At 45.4% G+C, this 16,334-nt stretch overlaps 1 protein-coding gene across 4 annotated transcripts in view; it reads left to right on the plus strand.

Annotated features, from left to right (window-relative positions):
• Positions 1–298: 298 nt before the first annotated feature.
• Positions 299–16,334, plus strand: part of LOC128136233 (AP-4 complex accessory subunit RUSC2-like) — a 48,315-nt gene continuing 32,279 nt past the window's right edge. For all 4 annotated transcript variants that reach the window (XM_052775469.1, XM_052775472.1, XM_052775470.1 and 1 more), the window contains exon 1: positions 299–469. The gene's annotated coding sequence lies outside the window, so the exon portion shown is untranslated. The remainder of the gene's footprint in view (positions 470–16,334) is intronic.

The raw sequence follows: 16,334 nt of genomic DNA on the forward strand, positions 1-16,334 counted from the left end.
AAGCTCATCACAGAATAAGATGCTGCAGCTCTATTTTATGGCATAGTCTTTAGTCTTTATATTTCTCCTCATGCTACCTTCCTGATTTCCAAATTCCTGTAAGAATCAATCCTCCATCTTCCAGCTCAACCTGTTCTCTCCCCTCCTCTCCTTCTCTGCTCCCTCCCATCCCCTGCCTTGTCTGAGGTCCCGCAGGGACTGATTGCAAGCTGGAGTGGTGATGCTGTGGGCATGCTTGCTCCTTCACACACAGCAACGTCACAACAGCAGCAGGAGCATTGGAGATGTGATTGCGCAGACCTTCTGCATTGCCAGGGATGCAGCTGTGGAAAAAAAAAAAAATTGACTCTGTGTTTCCCATAGCATCCTGGTGAGAGGGCATGGAGCCCGCTGGAATCTGAGTGCTCAGCAGTGCCGGAGCAGAGCGTGTTCAATGAGAGGAGACAGGGAACAGAGGATCTGTGGAAAGGTGAGATGGATAAATGATCGGGGTGGGCATTAGTCATACTGATGGTTTTCAGGCCATTCATTGTCCTGCAAAGTGGCTGGTTTGTTTTTGTAGAGATTGCCAGCTACCCAATGAAGCTTAAAGATTTTAGGATTGCTTTGTCTCTTCAGAGGTTGCGTTGCTTTGGAGCTGCTGTGATTATAATTGATGGAAGAGAGTAAGGAGGCTGGTATTGCTGCGCAGAATGCGTGTTTGTCCATTTTAGCTATGAAATAGTGGTTGTCATGTCTGGGGCTGGTTGTGCAGAGGCGAGCTGTGCTTTGCCCCAACAATGAAGTCGCACAGCTCTCCGTTGTGTCTGCCATGACAGCTGAGCCCACACAGATTGTTTTGGTCCCACAAGCTACCATGCTCTCTGTGCATCCCTGGCGGTGATGCTGCTGTGCAGCTCAAAAGCTGTTTTGACAGACAGTGCTTCCATGAAAAGCAAAAAACAAAGGACACAGAGGAAAGGCAGCTGTCAGTGTGGCTTGTAGCTTTTTTTTTTCCTTTTTTTTCTTTTTTTTTTTTTTTAATACTGGTAAATCAATTGCTCAAAAGGTGTTAGGATAAAATAGTGTGGCAGGTAAAACCCTGCTCTTCTGTTAAGAGATACACCGGGCTCTGTGCAGGCTGGAGTCCTTTGTGTTGCCCAGGGTGTGTCTGTGCTGGCTGTGTAAATGAATGCTTTCTCCCTGCCTCTTTTTCACAGATCAGATGAGAAAGGTTAGGAATGGAGGAATTGCTACCTTTAATTACTGAGATGAGTGGTCCAGGCTGGGTACCAGTTACTAGAGCTTAATTACATGGTCTTTTTATAGCCAAATCCCTCTTTTCCCTCCCTGCCTTCCTTCTTCCCTCCCCCACCCTCTGCACAAATCCTTCCATCAAATTGCATCTGCAAACAAAAAGGGACAAGGGCTTGAACAAAGAGAAGGATACATATGGGATAGGGATATAGATGCTGAAGAGGCAATGTTCAGGATGGCAGTCAGTGAGAACAATAAAGCAAAGGTATAAAAGAATGAGATTTTGGTATGTGATACAGTGATGTGGCTGTAGGGGAATGTACACATGGGAATGTAGTAACAAAAGGAGATAATCAAATAGATGCAATCTTTTGGGGTTATGGAAAATGCTGAACATGTGAGGTTGCAATTGTAGGTGTTTGGGGGGAATGTGGTGTTAATGGGAGTTATGTTAGCATTGGCTATTGAGGAGCAGATCATACAAGGACTGGATTGATGGGTGTTGTAAAGGCATATGGAGTATGGGGGAAATAGAGATCTGCTTTTTTACCTCCAGACATCTAGAGCCTTGTATACTGGTGTTGCTAATGAGCGAGCTTGGCAGGTCTAACCTATTCACAAACGCTTTCTGCAGTTTGCCAATGACCCAAGAATAATTCAGATAAAGCATCTTTAGGCCTGTCAGGAGCAACAGGATGGTAGGAAAAATGTAGATAAAATGGTAAATATTTGGCAGAGCTGTAGAGGAACCTTGGAGCAGAAGACGCAGGCGTGAGGGGCATTGAAGAGCTAGAGGAACAGGGGGTTGTGGGTCAGAGACCAGCAATAGAGGGTACAGGGGAGGAAAATCAGGGTTGTCATTGTCAGGGAATGTAAATGTATTGTTTGTACTGTCATTCTCCAGCCTCTCACTGTGTTCCCTGGGATGGTCAGTGCTCTGTGCAGCCCCAAGAGGTTTGTGGAGGTGAGAGTGATCATCAGCACAGCCTTTTCTGCAGCAGTTTTCTGAAGGAACCATTTTGCTGCTGCAGATTCTCAGACAGTTGCTCCTTCTCCATCCCTGTGCAGTGGCAAGGCTCTCTGGCCTTTACACCTGGTGAAGATAAACCCAGAGTTTCAGTGCAGGGTGCTGGGTGGGAAGGACAGGGCTTCCAGCAAAACCATGGAGCAGAGTGCATTCTGCTTGCAGCTCTGTGACAATGTCCTGGAAGCATCATAGGGCTTCCTGAACTGCAGCTCCTCATCCCTATCTCGCCCTGGGACCTGGGAACCCTCTCTGTGTCTCCAGGTCTCTGTCCCACTCAGCTCAATGGGAGCAGGGAGCAGGATATGTTCCTGTAGGCATGAGAAGAGGGAACTGTACAATGAGAGACATGCTACCAGACTGCATTTTGTGGTGCTGCTGCAGAACAGGCTCCTGCAGGAGGTTGGTGGGGGTAACAAAAACACATGTGCATTTGTAGGTGCATCATGGGCTGGAGGACAGGACATGCAACGGTACATATCTATGCAGCGTACACATACTTGTATCGGGGTGTGGAAGAAAAATTGCATATAGTTTGTGTGTACAATGCTTGCCTAAAGGAATAAAAAGAAGGTGATGCAGCCTGCTTCACTGCATGGGATGGGAACACTCCCCAGGACATACAGGCTGTGCCTAGCTAGTAGGTGCCACTCTTACAAGAGCATCTGTTAAGCAGTGAGAGTGCACAGATAATCTCTGCCCTGAGATGCTTAAACGATGGGCAAGAGCTTCTGGCAACTGGAGCTGACCAAAATGATTCACAGGAAGGAGATAAAATTGCTGCCATGTGTCTTCTTTGCTGCATTGGTGGAGAATGCTGGGGACAAAGTGCAGCTGGATCTCTGGATCCAAGGGACCCTGGACCTGCATTGCAGAAAGTGCAGGTAGCCCAGGAGAATATGCCATTGACTCGGAAATGGCCTGCCCATGGCTCCATTACCACCTCTCAGGTGTCTGAGGCTGTAATAGCAAACAAAAAACGAATTCTCTGTCCCAGACATCTTAATTTTCTTCCAGTCTGATGCTCCTGGTGAGTCAAGATCTCACTCTGGTATTATTCTTGATAGCCAGACAGTAACCCATCTTTAGCAACCCCATGCTGTGCTTTGCCCTATTTTTCATTTATTTCCCAGTCACCTTATTCTTTTCCAATGTTTTGTAATGTATGTAGTATTAAGGGCAGGTCAATAGACCTAATGTGGGTTGCAGGAGGTAGAAATACACGGACGCCTGTAAAGTTGAAAGCAAATGACAGACGACCCTTTATTGCTAAAACACACACATATTTATAATCACATATTCTGCAAAGTCATTGTACACGCGCCCAAGCATAGAATATGATTGGTTATACCATCTCTGTACACGCGCATAAACATAAGGCATAATTGGTTATACCATCTAAAACATGCGAAACTTGTCTCAGTCTAATTGGTCAAGATAAACTGCCGAATTGAGGTTCTTTGTGCCAAGTTCCCTTTATCGTGGATTGCGCACTTGTGTTCTTCTAATTGGCTTTATTATCATCTTTCTTCTTTCATGTCTTCTTGTTTGTTCTGCTCAAGGTCTTCTAAAGGCGTCTGGAATGCTCTTGTGACTGTTAGCTAAATATGTTCCTACAGTGGGTCACTTCCCTTCCTCTTTCAGAACAGGTACAGGTTTACCTTTATTATTTGGCAGCCACACGTTTTCCCCTCCTTCCTGTCTTTTTCCTCATGGATATTTTTATCAAAAGCGCTGTTGCCATCTGCGATCATGCGACTATTCTTTCATTGTTCTGGGATCAAGAATATCTTGTCCCTCTGACTTGAGTGCATTTATCTTCTTGAATTTGTTTCCACTTCAAATGCTCACTTCTTTTTCTGCACCCTCTTTTCCCTGTATTGTCTAACCTGTCATCGCTGCAGCTTCCATATTCTTCTTCTTGCTGAAACAGCATCAAAGATGCTGTTTCTACTTACCTCTAATATCCTTCTTTGTGTGGTTATTCATTCAGGTTGGTCAGGAGCCCTGCTCTTCTAATTTCCTCACCTTGCCTGGTGATTCCAGATTTTTTTCTTACTTATGATGTACATTCAAAGTCTTTTCTGCAGTACTTCTCCAAGCTCTTTGTTCTTGTTGGCTTTATAACTGTTTTCCCTGATATGCCAGAGATCTGCTTTTTAAAAATTAAAATGTTTTCATTACAGAGCTGTTTGCTTTTTGCCCTTCTGTTTTATATAAACTGTGTCAGCTTAAGACATTCAGTCCAAAGCCACTTCTATATCATAGATGCTGGGCAATAACTCATCTCAGTAGGCATGGTTCTGATGGACCTGAGTGCTGGTTAAACCCAAGAAAAGCAAACAAAAAGTGAGAGATGCAGAGATCTGTGCAGCTGGGTGAGACATGGAGGTTCAGAGATGGAGGTGCCTCCCTGTCAGCTGTGGAATTGCAGGACAATACTGAACGAGAAGATTTTTGTTCCAGTGTTTGTGGAAGCCATTAAAATCCAACCAGTAATGGGAAAGCTCACTTGTCTGCTACCTTTGCTACTTCGTGGGAAGAGTCCTGATGTGGATAAAGTGCTTCTGGCAGTCCAGTCTGTAAGTCCAAAAGAGCCAGAAGTTTACCCCATTCCAGAGTTATGCAAAAGGCTACAGGATAAGGCTTGAAGGAGCTGAGGGAGCTTGGCTGGCAGGGGGTGAAATCCATAGCAATGATCAATAACTGTGTTGGTAACTAGCCTTAGCAGGGATTTGTCATGTTATCTGCTGAGCAAGTTCCCTGCATGTCCTAGCATTCATCTGAAAGTTGGTTACTCTCCAAAGATAAAGTAACAGGCTGTCAAAATGGTTCTAGTCCCTGATTCTGCTCCAATTTTCTCTCTTGATGAAAATTATTTTAATGTTCATTTTCTGAAAGAAGTGGGTCAAAGCAGGGACATACCTGTTAAGATGAGCGCAAGAGCAGGCCTGTGCACAAAGTCTTCTCCATCCAAACTCTTCCTCCACAGTTGTGTTGCAGCCTCAGGGATGTATAGACAATGGGGTTTTTTCTATCCATCAGACACATACAAATATTTCTTACTGGGCAAGGCTGCTGGTGGTTCTATCAGCAGATAGGGAAAAAAGGACTGCAGTTGTTAACTCCTGTAAGTAAGTGGGAGGCAGAAGGCAGAGCCGCCCAGGTAGAGCTGTAATGTAGGTGAGCGGCCATAATGTAAGTGACAGCAGCTTCTGGCTCAGGCTCACCCTCTGAGTTTGAACTGTTGGGAGAGAGACCGTGTCTTGGTGTTTGTGCAGTGCTGAGGGTGTGGGGCTGGCAGTACCATTGAGTGATAAATAATAAATATTTGAGTGATGGCAGCAATGCTTTGTACTGACACTTGGCAAGTGATGGGAAACTGGCACTACCACCAAACCATCCCCCTCTCTGCTTCAGCACAAGATGTCCTCTGGAAGCAGAGACCGAGTGTCTGCCCTGTTGACGTGCTTTTTGAGCCAGTGGCACAGGTATCTCAGAGTGATGAGAGCTAGCTAGTTATATCTGGTCCCAAGATATTGTTGGCCCACACGGTGTCTCTTCCCTGGCTTTACCTAATTCATTCTAATGATCAATACCTGGAGTGACACATCTGCCCTGGGGTTTGGCTTACTGTGGTTGCCCTCTCCTTCACCACTTGTTAGTATGTGAGTAGTTGTAGTCAATTCTAAGGGATTTCTTGCCTGAATGTGGCTTATCGTGAGCTTGACCCTTCAGAAGAACAGCAAGTAGATTTCAGCATGCATCTGCACTTAGCCATTTTCTATTGGCAACAAACTGTTCTCTCTTGCCTACAGTCAGTGGCATCTAACTTAACCTACTGCTGAGATTTATCCTCCAGCTGCAAGTCATAGTGCTTGAAATGGCTCTTGAAAAGAGCATCTTCCTTACCCAGATGTCTCTTCCTGCCTTCAGCTCCATGTCATATGCCTCATTTTCATTTCTGCAGACACTTGCTATTTATAATTATTGTATTTATAAAGCACTCTGAAGGTGGTGACTACTTCTTATTACAGTAAGCCTGACAGCCTTTTCATTCCCATGTGCTTCCCTTCCATTTCCTCTTAGACTGACTGTTTTTGGGGAGGACTGGGAGAGAGGAAAGGTGAGGCTGCATGGAGCGCAGAGGGACCTTGGACATCCCTGGAGGTCTCTAGACCCTAGTACAGTAGGGCTAGCCAGTTCATGGCATAATAACAGAAGAGGAGAGGAGGAACTGCCAGAAACAGGTATGTCCCAGCACTGACAAGCAGCAGGCATGAGGACATGTCATTGTTTATGTTTGACCATATCTTGTTGAGACACTGATAGTAGTCATTGATCCATTGGGGCTTATATTCTCTGTGTTTCTGTTGGTGAGTTTGCACAAGCTTTGGAGATCCCAAGGAATGTCTCCATCTCCATACCTCTGACCTCTCCCAGGCTTTGTGCTGCTGACATGATTTAGTATTGCAGGGTGGAGAAACACCCCAAACTGAAGCAATGCATTTGTATTTGTCCTAGAGGCACTGAAGGGTGATTCCCCTGTGTACCAGAGTATGTTCCACAGCCAGTATTTTGGTCTACTACCTTGTTGTCTGCTTTCCCCTTGGCATGAGTTGAGGTTGAAAAGAAAAACCACAACCTCTTAGCCTGCCCATCAAAATGAAAGGGGAATCTTCTTTCATGGAGGCAAACCACCAGACCTCACTGATTTAATGAGGCAAATTCACTAGGGAAAATATCCTTCCATCCAGACCTTAGTCAGACATTGAGGACCCTCTTATCTCTTGGGGGACCACAAAGGGAATTTGCATGGGGACAGGGAAAACTTCTCCCCACACCCCTACCCCAAGAATTTGTGCAACTTGAAGGAGCAAAACCCCCCAAAAAACACACTCTACAGACAGCAAAAAGAAACTCCTCTCCTCAGTGAACAGATATGTAAGAAAAATCCCCTGGTTTCTTCTAGGCTAGTCTCATTGCAAACCTTGAGTTTTTGAGCTTGATGCTATGTTAAGTAAATGTGTGTAACAGAGGATAGTCACAAAAGTACATTTTGTCAGGTTCCAAATCATTAAACTGATTAAATTATTAAATTGATTCCAACTCATTAAACTGATGTCATTAAACTGCAAAAAGTACCTGGATGTCACCCTGGTCATAAGGAACTTTACTTGGTGAACATCTACATATGAATGTTAGGGTACATAAGAAATGGAATAGAAAGTTATGGTACAGAGTCTTCTAATGTTGATACAGAAAGCAGGGGACATCCTACTGTTGATTAGGAAACTGCAATTAGTCACCCCAGCTCAGAAGTATGACTGCAGAGTTGGAGGGAATTAAGAAACTGCTCAGGAAACCGCACAAAGTCCTGGAAAACTCTCACAAGAGGAGAGACTGAATAAATGGGAATTATTTGTGTTAAATGGGAAACTGTAGGGTTCATGATATGAAATAATGAACGGTCTAGAGAAAGATGATAATGATATATGTGCTGCCCTGCTTGTAACATGGAAGTATTCCAGGAAATTAAGGAGGATTATTTGAAACTGATAATAGGAATAATTTTCACATACTGTGATTAATTAGTCCACGAATCTTGCTGTTAAACTCCAAAGCCCAGCAGTATTCTCAAATGGCTTGGCATTTGTGTGAATAAGACTACCCAGTGTATTTATAGTACATGTTCAGAGCAGAAGTTGCAGAGTTTTGAAACCTCCTGGTTGAGTTGAGGCCTATCTCAGTGTAAGGGCTTAGGAGAGGCAAATTCTTCCTCACCGCTTGTTGCAGGTACTTGTTCTTTTCTGAGACATGTGGTACAGAAAGAACACAACAGCTTCAAGAAAGGTGGTGTTCAAATGCGAGTGTGTCCTAGCTGGGAAGACCTGGGAGCCTACAGTCTTAAGGTATCTCCTCAGACCTCTTGAACACCCTTGAAGTGATTAAAAGCAGAGTGGTCATCCCTCCAGTAGTCTTGGTGTGTCCCCTAGGACTCTGACCTGCTCTTCCAGTACAGAACCAAGGATCATCCCCATTTGACCTCCTTTTTTCTCCTGGTGAATAGGTGTATGCATCCTCTGCAGCCCAGCAAGGCTTTCCTCAGCAGAAGACCTTGGTTAATCCAGGATTATCAGATTTAGTTAGTTAGACCCTTAATATTGAGCCCAGTCATTCCAAGCCTAATTAGCACGTGAGCTGTCTTGTGGAGCGATATCCTAAAATAAATATCTCATTCAGGGCAGCTGATCACTGTCCTGGCTAGAGCTTTGCAAGCTGAGTTTGGTTGCTAGCCCCTGTGAGGGATAAGTTTCTCCTCTCAGAAGAAAAGTATGTATAATCATTAGGAGTGCCTGGTCTGCTTCCTAACTATTTTATTAAGGTTCTGGCTTGCCTTTTGTTAGTTCTGTTGCATGGAAAATATTCTGTTATGTAAATTGATGTTGTGGTTTCATCTAGATCCTCTGAGTTCTGCCTTAGCTGCTGGCCATGCAAACATACGAGCCTACCCACACATCAGGAGAACAGTTGGAGAGAGATTGGTGACAGGACCAAAGATCAGGGAATACTCTCGTATGTGAGCAGAATAAAAAGTTTGGGACTGCTCAGAGGGGTGGCAAATGTAATAGAAAAGATGATACTCTCCCTGCCCTAGCCCAAGGACAAGCAATGAAGTTAAATGTCAGTATGTTCAAAAGGACTGGCAGACAACTACTACTGTGGCTTGTAATTAGCTGTGGCACTCACTGGTTCAGGAAGTTACAAGCCCCAAAAGTTGCAAGAATTCAGAAAAAAAATTGGACACTATAAGGGATGTCAAGTATATATAGCATTATAGTTGTATAGGCACCTAGCTTGTTATGGGAGGGTTACGAAACCTGCTTCTAGATGCAAACCATTCCCATGTGGAGGAGGCTGCCTGTGATGGGGGTGTGTGTGCGTGTGTGTAGAATGGAGCAGCTGGTCACTCATTTGCCCACTTTGGGGTTATTACACCTCATGCAGAGCATCTGAACTCTGCTGGCAAAGGTGAAGGACAGGGCTTCACCCATCTGATTCAGTCCACAAATGTCTGTGTTCCTGTGCTGAAATCAAAACTTCCCTGTAGCAGTTGATCCATGAAGACTAAATATGTTCATCTGTCTGTTACTTCTTTCTCCTCCCTCTATTTCTGAGCTAGTGTCAACAGTTGCCCTAGATTTTGTCTTTCTTGAAAAAAGCATTCTTGATAGACTTGTTTTGGCCAGGGAGGTCATATCAAGACCTGCTGTGTAGGGCAAAAAGTGGTTTCTAATCTTGCGTGGTCTCGCTATGGTCCAAAGATTTGTTCCCAGTTCAGAAGCTTCTTGTCCCATCACCTTGGGAATCATTCTGCCTTTCTTTTGCCAAGCCTGAATTCTTCTGAAATGAGATTCAGACAGCATTTGGACTGGATTACAAAGGACCTGTTTGTTCAAGGACTTGGCCATAAAAGGGTCAAGAAATGCACAGTCTTAACAGTAATCAGGCAAATTCCCTTTTCAAACCTGTGTGCTACAGGGTCTTTTCCTCCAGCTACCTTCTAGAGATTGCAAAATCCAGCCTGTGGACTAAAAGCAGTTGGGTATCAGCAGCAAAAGTATATGTGGTCCTGATGTCCTTCAGAGGGCAGGATAAATTTGATGCATTACTCTCATCAGATGCTGCCTTTATTGGGCTGTTACTCAGCCTTTTTGCTTTGTAGCATCCTATCATTCCCGAATCAGGGTGCTGCCAGCCTCCAGATCATTGAATTGCTTATTGCATATTCCTGCTCTGGAGAGACAGAAAATTTCTTTCTGTGTATCCAGTTATTGCTTCTGGTCTTGTTAGAACTACCTAGAACTGGGAAGGGTTAAAGTTTCCTGCAGTTTTAGCAGGAGTTAGCTGTTGGACATAGCTGCTGTTTGAAAAACCATTTAGACATGCAGCGTGAAGAGGAACATCTAATAAAACCAGCCTGCTGCTGGGATATTTTCTGTTTGTGCTGGATTTTGGAGCTCCTGATCTGGTTGCACACAGTATGTATTAAATTCCATGTAGGATTGCATAATTTAAAAATAACAAAGCTCTGCAGATGCAGGCATTCTGGCTGTCTGGCAGAACTGATGCCCATCACTGCTAGGTAATGTCATACCTGCATTGCTTCTCCTATTCACTGGGACGTGGCTACCTAGTCCTGGTAGCAAACCATTGCACCACCACTGTGTTGAAGTCTGAAAATAATCCTGCTGGGGCTTTTTGGCATCTCTAGCTTCTTTATTTATGGTGACTTGTGGGGTGATTCCTTATTTATTTGTATTGGGTTGCCGTGGCAAGGTTTTAGTAGCAGGGGGGGCTACAGGGGTGGCTTCTGTGAGAAGATACCAGAAGCTGCCCCTATGACTGACAGAGCCAGTGCCAGTCAGCTCCAAGACAGAACTGCTGTTGGCCAAAGCTGAGCCAATCAGTGATGCTGGTGGCGCCTCTGTGATAACATATTTAAGAAGGGGAAAAAAAAAACCCTGTGGAAGAACAGCAGTGGAGAGAGGAGTGAGAACATGTCAGAGAAAAAGCCCTGCAGACACCAAGGTCAGTGAAGAAGGAGGGGGAGGAGGCGCTCCAGGTGCCGGAGCAGAGATTCCCCTGCAGCCCGTGATGAAGACCATGGTGAGGCAGGCTGTTCCCCTGCAGCCCATGGAGGTCCACAGTGGAGCAGATATCCACCTGCAGCCCGTGGAGGACCCCACGCCAGAGCAGGTGGATGCGCCCGAAGGAGGCTGTGACCCCGTGGGAAGCCCATGCTGGAGCAGGTTTTCTGGCAGGACTTGTGACCCCGCAGGGGACCCACGCTGGAGCAATCTGTTCCTGAAGGACTGCACCCTGTGGAAAGGACCCATGCTGGAGCAGTTCGTGAAGGACTGCAGCCCTTGGGAAGGACCCACGTTGGAGAAGTTCGTGGAGGACTGTCTCCTGTGGGAGGGACCCCACTCTGGAGCAGGGGAAGAGTGAGGAGTCCTGCCCCTGAGGAGGAAGGAGTGGCAGAGACAATGTGTGATGAACTGACGCATTCCCCGTCCCCCTGCACTGCTGTGGGGGAGGAGGTAGAGAAAATCGGTAGTGGAGTTGAGCCCAGGAAGAAGGGAGGGCTGGGGGGAAGGTGTTTTAAGATTTGGTTTTATTTTCTCATTACCCTATTCTGATTTGATTGGCAATAAATTAAATTAATTTTCCCCAAGTCAAGTCTGTTTTGCCCATGATGGTAATTGGTGAGTGATCTCCCTGTCCTTATCCATGAGCCTTTCTTTATATTTTCTCTCCCCTGTCCAGCTGAGGAGGGGGAGTGATAGAGTGGCTTTGGTGAGCACCTGGTGTCCAGCCAGGGTCAACCCACCACATTATTTCAAGAACTTGGCCCTGCTGTGGTTTTACTTCACTCTCCCTTAGCCACCTTTGCTGCCTGTTCTGCTTTTGCTATGTTGCTACATGAGGTTGTATATCTGTAATCTGCCATCCCATAAATGTTTGGTTTTCCACTTGAAAGTGAGTGATTCCTACATACATGGAGCTCTGGGTTGAACAGACAGTAAACATAATTTTTCAGCTTCTTTAACTGAGTTATCTTAAGACTGAGTTTCTTATTTCTCGGGCTTTCTTCAGTGGTCATTGATGCTTTTGCCTTGCAGGGAGGGTTCAGGATTGTTTTACAGCTGTGATTCCTGCAATGCATGGTCTGGACAGAAATGCAGTGCCAGTTTTAATCTGGATAGAGAGGAAGCAATAGTGAAGATATGCAGCCATGGAGTGGCTGGAGTCTGTATGGATGTGCTGACCTGTGTTGCAGTAAGATCTTATTCGCTGTGAAGACCTCCTTTGTGCCTTTTAGGGCTTAGCTCATTGTTGTGGTTTAACCCCAGCCAGCAACTAAGCACCATGCAGCCACTCACTCACTCCCCCCCACCCAGTGGGATGGGGGAGAGAATCGGAAGGAAAAAGGTAAAACTCGTGGGTTGAGATAAGAACAGTTTAATAGAACAGAAAGGAAGAAAATAATAATGATAACAGTAACAATAATAAAATGACAATACTAATAAAAGGATTGGAATATACAAAACAAGTGATGCACAATGCAATTGCTCACCACTCGCCGATCGACACCCAGTTAGTTCCCGAGCAGCAATTCCCCCCAGCCCCACTCCCCCCAGTTCCTATACTGGATGTGACATCACATGGTATGGAATACCCTGTTGGCCAGTTTGGGTCAGCTGCCCTGGCTGTGTCCCCTCCCGACTTCTTGTGCCCCTCCAGCCTTCTTGCTGGCTGGGCATTAGAAGCTGAAAAATCCTTGATTTTAGACTAAACATTACTTAGCGACAACTGAAAACATCAGTGTTATCAACGTTCTTCTCATACTGAACTCAAAATATAGCACTGTACCAGCTACTAGGAAGACAATTAACTCTATCCCAGCCGAAACCAGGACACTCATCTTTTCCCCAAGTCATGAAGGTGATAGGGGATCTAGAACTACTTGAGATGCAGCTATCCTCATGTACTTTTTCTTTGTGCAGGTGAGACTTGCTTCTGAAATTATCCTCCCATAAGCCTTGGATAAGCAGGGCCTCTCCTTTGCCATGGTCTGGGCAAGGCCAAATTATCTGAAGCCAGATTCCAGTAAATGTTAGGGAGGAAAGTCCTGAGGGCCCAGTGGATGTGATTCATGATCTCTCATAGAGAGGTCTTTCCAAAATATAGTAATTCTAGTGATGATTCAGATCCCCAGCAACCCCTGAAATCTCCATTGCTTTTGAGAGTATCTCCATCTGTACGAATCATCTGTGCCCTCTCCACCTCTTGCTATGATCTCGGGAGCCTTTGCCCCTGCAGTGCACACCTGAGCAAGAACGGCTGCTCATTCACCATTGAGTGTAGTCATATAACAGACTTCGGGAGCAGCTTTGCCATCTTGTATGCCTGCAGGCACAGATCAGAGAGCCGGCTTTGATCCACAAAGCTGCACTGAGTTTGATGCCTGACTCCCTCAGCAGAACACTTTATTCCCTGCCCTGCTGTGGCTGTTGTGGTGGAGTTTTGAGCTCACAGCTCCCAGTCGTAGAAGTTGGTGGGAAAACCTTCAGTCCACGCTTCTGCTGGCTTTGACTCTGGTTCACCCACAACTGCTGGCTGTATTTTTGTCACTACTCAATTGCAGCCTCTGGTTCCCAGGGTCCTCAGTCGGGCAGGTGTGTAAAAGGAGCATGTTCATGAGACAGCCAGCTGATAGTCACAGCCCTGCTTCACGGCTAAGCCCTGGCCAAAACTGTGCAGCTAAGGAGGAGTTAAGCTTGGCATCTTAGCTACTGATTCTGCTCAGCTATTTCATTTGCTTATAGGATTTTTTCCTCGTCTGTGTGGGTTCTTGAGTACTCTGGGAATTGCGCAGCAGCCAGGCTCCAGCACCCAGACAGATCTATGTTTCAGAAAGGAATTGTGTAATTTCTGCTCTTGTAAGATCTTCGATATGCTTTCAGAGTGCTCAGAGAGAAAGATGCTATAGAAGTGCATAGCTCTCCTCCTGCTGCTGCTACTAGAGTGTCTGTGATAAGAAAGGATTTACTGTGTCTGCAGTTTAATTCAGCAGCAATTTCAGTGTGATATTAACAGCTAGAAACATCAGAGTTTTTTTTCTCATCTAGATTTGCATATGGTAATTAAGAGCATATGGGGTGGGGCCTGGGGCAGAGGACAGGGTGTGGAGAGAAGGAGGAGCAGGTTCCAACCCAGATCACCTCAGCCAATGCCCATGAGTCACAGCCTATAAGTGGCTCCTGTCACATGCCAGATGATGAGTCATGGAGTAAGAGAGCACAGAAATGGGAAAAACTGGTTCAGTCTCTATCTGGTTCTTGTGTTAGCTGGTATAGATCTGCTGCTTGAGCTATTGCTGATGTCTTCTGTAACTCAAAATGCCCAAAGCAACTGGGGCTTCTTTTCCTCTGACTGGGAGGCAGTACCTGCCTCATGTTAGTTGTGTCATCAGCAGGAATACATGTACTGCTACTTATTTTCATCTCACTCAGCCTATCACCTCTGTTGGCAAGCCCCTCATCCCTGACCTGAGCAGTTCCTTGCTGTCATGTGCACAAGGGCTGTGATTGATCATCACGTGCTGCAGTTTCCATTTTGAACACATCATAATCCTATATAGTTCTGGGATGTAATGATACATTAATAACGGGCTTAGTCAGGCTGTCCTGGAAAAAGCTCTGGCCCAGGTGTTGTCCCAAAAACTTGGGTTTGTTACCTGGTGTGTGTCACCCAATTTACACACAGAGTCGAGGTATTTTCTTTTATTACGTAAATGTGCAGATACGGGTGCATGGTACAAACCAGCACACCGTCAGTACAAACTGACAGTTATTTATACACAAAATTTAGTCAGCTAATACATATTCATTGTTATTCTATTAAATGATTGGTTAAAATTCTTCATCTACCGTGTAAATAACTATGCATGCCTGCTATGATTTTTTGAGATCTTTACTTCCTTAACCTTTTGGGTCGGTGGGTTTCTTGAGTGGGTGGTCCTTGAGTCAGTGGTCGTGATCTCCCCTTGCTGGAATTACCTTTCCTCTAGTTTCACTTAAATTTGGCAACACTAAGCAGTCCTTCACGGACCTTTAACAAAGCAGACTATCATTCAATTTGGGGTTTTCTTCTTAGACAGCAATATCCTGGTTTACAATGCCAAAGCATTGTTAAGGTAAAATGAACTAAGTTAATCTTGATCGATATCACAGGCAGCACCTCGCTGTGGAAAGAAAAGGGAAGTGGTCTTTTTGGGAATCACTGTTTGCTCAGGACCACAAGAGGAACTAGCCTGAGCTGAGGCAGAAATTTAGGAAGTAATTTAGTCTTTCTGTCTTGTGGCAGCCCCCTTTAAACACTGGGTGCTGGAATATTCACCCTGGGACCAGACAGACCACCCTCACTATGCTGCTCCCTGTTGGAGGCAGGGAAGGAGAACTGGAGGTTTAGGATGAGTCAAACAACTAGTATTTCTTTTTACACCTTTTCTTTCATTAAACATGCTGGATGATTTACTAAAGTGATGTGCGGAAACAGACTCCACAATCAGTGAGATTGTAAAGTAGGTATGTTCATTCAGCGCTGGGCAGCACGGGGGGTAGTCCCACCAAAGTCGTGCGCACCCGACTCGGCAGTTTGTCTCAAGTTTATACAGTCAAGTGTTACATATTCACAATACGCCTATACATATGCATGACCTATCCCCGCTTCATATTAAAATTAGCTCCGAGAGGTCATTTCCATAGTCTCCTCTCAACTGCACTTGCGCAGTACCTCTTTATGGTGGTCGCCTGGTGGTCGCAGAGATGAAGATAGATGACTCCTCTTCGTCACCGCTAGTAACCTCTTTTCTTGCGCAGGCTCAGTGGTTTCTTGGTATTCACCCAAGCCGCAAGACCAGTCTTAGCTGGCTCTTGGGGCCTGCTCCTGCTTCTTATCAGGAACTGTCTCTACCTCATTGGCTGGTCCTTGGGACCAGCTCTTCTTATCAAAGACTGTCTCTGCCTCAGCTAATTTCAACAATGTAAGCGCTAAACATCATCTCTCATCCCCCTTTATTATGTCTACTGAGATTCTTTTGACTCCCCTTGTCTCAAAAGCATTTAATGAAGGCATGAATTTGGCAGAGATGTATTAACTGGTGAGAAATGAATGAATGTCCAAACAAATACCACTAGCTAGTCCCACCCTACAACAACTTACAGGCTTCCTGAGTCCTCACATCCATCCTCTTCTTACTCACCCAGATGGTTCAGTCCCGCCCCCAGGCCACTCATCCTGTGCCCCTCACCCCATCCTCTTCGCTCACGCTGCTCCCGGAATGCCCTTCAGCTTGCTGGAATTTTCCTGTTGAGTTTTTTTTAAACCATTCAGTACTTTCTGGCAGCTTTTGGAGTGGCAAAGCTGGGGCAGGGATGAACTGCATTACTGGGATCCTGGAAACTGGTCCTGGAACCAGTGAGCCCTGAGATCCCTCACACTGCCT

Source organism: Harpia harpyja, chromosome W (genome assembly GCF_026419915.1).
Source record: "Harpia harpyja isolate bHarHar1 chromosome W, bHarHar1 primary haplotype, whole genome shotgun sequence".
Classification (NCBI taxonomy): Eukaryota; Metazoa; Chordata; class Aves; order Accipitriformes; family Accipitridae; genus Harpia; species Harpia harpyja.